This window comes from Triticum aestivum, chromosome 5D (genome assembly GCF_018294505.1).
Source record: "Triticum aestivum cultivar Chinese Spring chromosome 5D, IWGSC CS RefSeq v2.1, whole genome shotgun sequence".
Classification (NCBI taxonomy): Eukaryota; Viridiplantae; Streptophyta; class Magnoliopsida; order Poales; family Poaceae; genus Triticum; species Triticum aestivum.
In genome coordinates, this window is record NC_057808.1 from 147364900 (window position 1) to 147371818 (window position 6919).

Genomic DNA, 6919 nt, shown 5'->3' on the forward strand with positions numbered 1-6919 from the left:
GGCTGTAGAGCTAGTTCAACTCTAGTGTCAAATTATTTTAACTAGCTTATAGAGCGAGTCCAACTCTATTGTAAAATTATTTGTACGAGCTTATAGAGCTAGTTCAATTCTAGTGTAAAATTATTTGAACTATCTGATAGAGGTAGTTCAACTCTAGTGTAAAATTATTTGTACTAGGCTATAGAGCTAGTTCAACTCTAGTGTAAAATTATTTGTACAAGCTTATAGAGCTAGTTCAATTCTAGTGTAAAATTATTTGAACTATCTTATAGAGCGAGTTCAACACTAGTGTAAAGTTATTTGTACAAGCTTATAGAGCTAGTTCAACTCTAGTGTAAAATTATTTGTAGTAGGCTATACAGCTAATTCAACTCTAGTGTAAAATTATTTGTACAAGGCTATAGAGCTAGTTGAACTCTAGTGTAAAATTATTTTAACTAGCTTATAGAGCTAGTTGAACTCTAGTGTAAAAATATTTGTACTAGGCTATAGAGCTAGTTCAACTCTAGTGTAAAATTATTTGAACTAGCTTATAGAGCTAGTATAACTCTAGTGTAAAATTATCTGTACTAGGCTATAGAGCTAGTTCAACTCCAGTGTGTAATTATTTGCACATGCTTATAGAGCTAGTTCAATTCTAGTGTAAAATTATTTGAACTACCTTATAGAGCAAGTTCAACACTAGTGTCAAATTATTTGTACAAGCTTATAGAGCTAGTTCAACTCTAGTGTAAAATTATTTGTAGTAGGCTATACAGCTAATTCAACTCTAGTGTAAAATTATTTGTACAAGGCTATAGAGCTAGTTGAACTCTAGTGTAAAATTATTTTACCTAGCTTATAGAGCTAGTTGAACTGTAGTGTAAAAATATTTGTACTAGGCTATAGAGCTAGTTCAACTCTAGTGTAAAATTATTTGTACAAGCTTATAGAGCTAGTTCAACTCTAGTGTAAAATTATTTCAACTAGCTTATAGAGCTACTCCAACTCTAGTATAAAATTATTTGTACTAGGCTATAGAGCTAGTTCAACTCTAGTGTAAACTTATTTGTACAAGCTTATAGAGCTTGTTCAATTCTAGTGTAAAATTATTTGAACTACCTTATAGAGCGAGTTCAACACTAGTGTAAAATTATATGTACAAGCTTATAGAGCTAGTTCAACTCTAGTGTAAAATTATTTGTAGTAGGCTATACAACTAATTCAACTCTAGTGTAAAATTATTTGTACAAGGCTATAGAGCTAGTTGAACTCTAGTGTAAAATTATTTTAACTAGCTTATAGAGCTAGTTGAACTCTAGTGTAAAAATATTTGTACTAGGCTATAGAGCTAGTTCAACTCTAGTGTAAAATTATTTGAACTAGCTTATAGAGCTAGTTCAACTCTAGTGTAAAATTATTTGTACTAGGCTATAGAGCTAGTTCAACTCTAGTGTATAATTATTTGAACTAGCTTACACAGCTAGTTCAACTCTAGTGTAAAATTATTTGTACTAGGCTATAGAGCTAGTTCAACTCTAGTGTAAAATTATTTTAACTAGCTTATAGTGCTAGTTCAACAATAGTGTAAAAATATTTGTACTGGGCTATAGAGCTAGTTCAGCTCTAGTGTAAAATTATTTGAACTAGCTTATAGAGCTAGTTCAACTCTAGTATAATTTTTTTTGTACTAGGCTATAGAGCTAGTTCAACTCTAGTGTAGAATTATTTGTACTTGGCTATAGAGCTAGTTCATCTCTAGTGTAAAATTATTTTGACTAGCTTATAGAGCTAGTTCAACTCAAGTATAAAATTATTGGTACTAGGCTGTAGAGCTAGTTCAACTCTAGTGTCAAATTATTTTAACTAGCTTATAGAGCGAGTCCAACTCTAGCGTAAAATTATTTGTACTACGCTACAGAGCTAGTTCAACTCTAGTGTAAAATTATTTGAACTAGCTTTTAGAGGTAGTTCAACTCTACTGTAATTTTTTTGTAAAAGGCTATAGGGCTAGTTCAACTCTAGTGTAAAATTATTTGTACAAGCTTATAGAGCTAGTTCAACTCTAGTGTAAAAATTTTTGTACTAGGCTATAGAGCTAGTTCAACTCTAGTGTAAAATTATTTTAACTAGCTTATAGAGCTAGTTCAACTCTACTATAAAAATTATTTGTACAATGTTATGGAGCAAGTTCAACTCTATTGTAAAATTATTTGTACGAGCTTATAGAGCTAGTTCAATTCTAGTGTAAAATTATTTGAACTATCTGATAGAGCGAGTTCAACACTAGTGCAAAATTATTTGAACAAGCTTATAGAGCTAGTTCACTCTAGTGTAAAATTATTTGTAGTAGGCTATACAACTAATTCAACTCTAGTGTAAAATTATTTGTACAAGGCTATAGAGCTAGTTGAACTCTAGTGTAATATTATTTTAACTAGCTTATAGAGCTAGTTGAAATCTTGTGTAAAAATATTTGTTCTAGGCTATAGAGCTAGTTCAACTCTAGTGTAAAATTATTTGAACTAGCTTATAGAGCTAGTATAACTCTAGTGTAAAATTATTTGTGCTAGCCTATAGAGCTAGTTCAACTCCAGTGATAATTATTTGTACAAGCTTATAGAGCTAGTTCAATTCTAGTGTAAAATTATTTGAACTACCTTATAGAGCTAGTTCAACTCAAGTATAAAATTATTGGTACTAGGCTATAGAGCTAGTTCAACTCTAGTGTCAAATTATTTTAACTAGCTTATAGGGCGAGTCCAACTCTAGTGTAAAATTATTTGTACTACTCTATAGAGCTAGTTCAACTCTAGTGTAAAATTATTTGAACTAGCTTTTAGAGTTAGTTCAACTCTACTGTAATTTTTTTGTAAAAGGCTATAGGGCTAGTTCAACTCTAGTGTAAAATTATTTGTACAAGCTTATAGAGCTAGTTCAACTCTAGTGTAAAATTATTTGTACTAGGCTATAGAGCTAGTTCAACTCTAGTGTAAATTTATTTTAACTAGCTTATAGAGCTAGTTCAACTCTACTATAAAAATTATTTGTACAATGTTATGGAGCAAGTTCAACTCTAGTGTAAAATTATTTGTACAAGCTTATAGAGCTAGTTCAGTTCTATTGTAAAATTATTTGAACTAACTTATAGAGCGAGTTCAACACTAGTGTAAAATTATTTGTATAAGCTTATAGAGCTAGTTCAACTCTAGTGTAAAATTATTTGTAGTAGGCTATACAGCTAATTCAACTCTAGTGTAAAATTATTTGTACAAGGCTATAGAGCTAGTTGAACTCTAGTGTAAAAAAAAATTAACTAGCTTATAGAGCTAGCTGAAATCTAGTGTAAAAATATTTGAACTAGGTTATACGGCTAGTTCAACTCTAGTGTAAAATTATTTGTACTAGGCTATAGAGCTAGTTTAACTCTAGTGTAAAATTATTTGAACTAGCCTATAGAGCTAGTTCAACTATAGTGTAAAATTATTTGTACAAGGCTATAGAGCTACTTCAACTCTTGTGTAAAATTATTTGAACTAGCTTATAGAGCTAGTTCAACTCTAGTGTAAAATTATTTGTACTAGGCTATAGAGCTAGTTCAACTCTAGTGTAAAATTATTTTTACTAGGCTAGAGATCTAGTTCAACTCTAGGGTAAAATTATTTTAACTAGCTTATAGAGCTAGTTCAACTCTAGTGTAAAAATATTTGTACTAGGCTATAGAGCTAGTTGAACTCTAGTGTAAAATTATTTGAACTTGCTTATAGAGCTAGGTTAACTCTAGTGTAATATTATTTGTACTAGGCTATAGAGCTAGCTCAAATCTAGTGTAAAATTATTTGTACTAGACTATAGATCTAGTTCAACTCTAGTGTAAAATTATTTGTACAAGCTTATAGTGCTAGTCCAACTCTAGTGTAAAATGATTTGAACTAGCTTATAGAGCGAGTTCAACTCTAGTGTGAAATTATTTTTACAAGCTTATAGAGCTAGTTCAACTCTAGTGTAAAATTATTTGAACTAGCTTATAGAGATAGTTCAACTCTAGTGCAAAATTATTCGTACAAGCTTATAGAGCTAGTTCAACTCTAGTGTGAAATTATTTGTACTAGGCTATAGAGCTAGTTCATCTCTAGTGTAAAATTATGTGTACAAGCTTATAGAGCTAGTCCAACTCTGGTGTAAAACTATTTGAACTAGCTTATAGAGCGAGTTCAACTCTAGTGTGAAATTATTTTTACAAGCTTATAGAGCTAGTTAAACTCTAGTTAAAATAATTTGTACTAGGCTATCGAGCTAGTTCAACCCTAGTGTAAAATTCTTTGTACTAGGGTATAGAGCTAGTTCAACTCTACTGGAAAATAATTTAACTAGCTTATAGAACTAGTTCAACTCTAGTGTAAAGTTATTTGTACAAGCTTATAGAGCAAGTTCAACTCTAGTGCAAAATTATTTGAACTAGCTTAAAGAGTGAGTTCAAATATAGTGTAAAATTATTTGAACTAGCTTATAGAGATAGTTCAACTCTAGTGCAAAATTATTCGTACAAGCTTATAGAGCTAGTTCAACTCTAGTGTGAAATTATTTGTACTAGGCTATAGAGCTAGTTCAACTCTAGTGTAAAATTATTTGAACTAGGTTATAGAGCTAGTTCAACTATAGTGTAAAATTATTTGTACTAGGCTATAGACCTACTTCAACTCTTGTGTAAATTATTTGAAATAGCTTATCGAGCTAGTTCAACTCTAGTGTAAAATTATTTGTACTAGGCTATAGAGCTAGTTCAACTGTAGTGTAGAATTATTTTTACTAGGCTATAGAGCTAGTTCAACTCTAGGGTAAAATTATTTTAACTAGCTTATAGAAATAGTTCAACTCTAGGGTAAAAAAATTTATACTAGGCTATAGAGCTAGTTGAACTCTAGTGTAAAATTATTTGAACTTGCTTATAGAGCTAGTTCAACTCTAGGGTAAAATTATTTTAACTAGCTTATAGAGCTAGTTCAACTCTAGTGTAAAAATAGTTGTACTAGGCTATAGAGCTAGTTGAACTCTAGTGTAAAATTATATGAACTTGCTTATAGAGCTGGTTCAACTCTAGTGTAAAATTATTTGTACTAGGCTATAGAGCTAGCTCAACTCTAGTGTAAAATTATTTGTACCAGACTATAGATCTAGTTCAACTCTAGTGTAAAATTATTTGTACAAGCTTATAGAGCTAGTCCAACTCTAGTGTAAAATTATTTGAACTAGCTTATAGAGCGAGTTCAACTCTAGGGTGAAATTATTCTTACAAGCTTATAGAGCTAGTTAAACTCTAGTGTAAAATAATTTGTACTAGGCGATAGAGCGAGTTCAACCCTAGTGTAAAATTGTTTGTACTAGGCTATAGAGCTAGTTCAACTCTAGTGGAAAATAATTTAACTAGCTTATAGAACTAGTTCAACTCTAGTGTAAAATATTTTACTAGGCTATAGCGCTAGTTCAACTCTAGTGTAAAGTTATTTGTACAAGCTTATAGAGCAAGTTCAACTCTAGTGTAAAATTATTTGAACTAGCTTAAAGAGCGAGTTCAAATATAGTGTAAAATTATTTGAACTAGCTTATAGAGATAGATCAACTCTAGTGCAAAATTATTCGTACAAGCTTATAGAGCTAGTTCAACTCTAGTGTGAAATTATTTGTACTAGGCTATACAGCTAGTTCAACTCTAGTGTAAAATTATTTGAACTAGGTTATGGAGCTAGTTCAACTCTAGTGTAAAATAATTTGTACTAGGCTATAGAGCTAGTTCAACTCTAGTGTAAAATTATTTGTACCAGACTATAGATCTAGTTCAACTCTAGTGTAAAATTATTTGTACAAGCTTATAGAGCTAGTCCAACTCTAGTGTAAAATTATTTGAACTAGATTATAGAGCGAGTTCAACTCTAGGGTGAAATTATTCTTACAAGCTTATAGAGCTAGTTAAACTCTAGTGTAAAATAATTTGTACTAGGCGATAGAGCGAGTTCAACCCTAGTGTAAAATTGTTTGTACTAGGCTATAGAGCTAGTTCAACTCTAGTGGAAAATAATTTAACTAGCTTATAGAACTAGTTCAACTCTAGTGTAAAATATTTTACTAGGCTATAGCGCTAGTTCAACTCTAGTGTAAAGTTATTTGTACAAGCTTATAGAGCAAGTTCAACTCTAGTGTAAAATTATTTGAACTAGCTTAAAGAGCGAGTTCAAATATAGTTTAAAATTATTTGAACTAGATTATAGAGATAGATCAACTCTAGTGCAAAATTATTCGTACAAGCTTATAGAGCTAGTTCAACTCTAGTGTGAAATTATTTGTACTAGGCTATACAGCTAGTTCAACTCTAGTGTAAAATTATTTGAACTAGGTTATGGAGCTAGTTCAACTCTAGTGTAAAATAATTTGTACTAGGCTATAGAGCTAGTTCAACTCTAGTGTAAAATTATTTGAACTAGCCTATAGAGCTAGTTCAAATATAGTGTAAAATTATTTGAACTAGCTTATAGAGATAGTTCAACTGTAGTGCAAAATTATTCGTACAAGCTTATAGAGCAAGTTCAACTCTAGTGTAAAATTATTTGAACTAGCTTAAAGAGTGAGTTCAAATATAGTGTAAAATTATTTGAACTAGCTTATAGAGATAGTTCAACTCTAGTGCAAAATTATTCGTACAAGCTTATAGAGCTAGTTCAACTCTAGTGTGAAATTATTTGTAATAGGCTATAGAGCTAGTTCAACTCTAGTGTAAAATTATTTGAACTAGGTTATAGACCTAGTTCAACTCTAGTGTAAAATTATTTGTACTAGGCTATAGAGCTAGTTCAACTCTAGTGTAAAATTATTTGAACTAGCCTATAGAGCTAGTTCAAATATAGTGTAAAATTATTTGTACAAGGCTATAGAGCTACTTCAACTC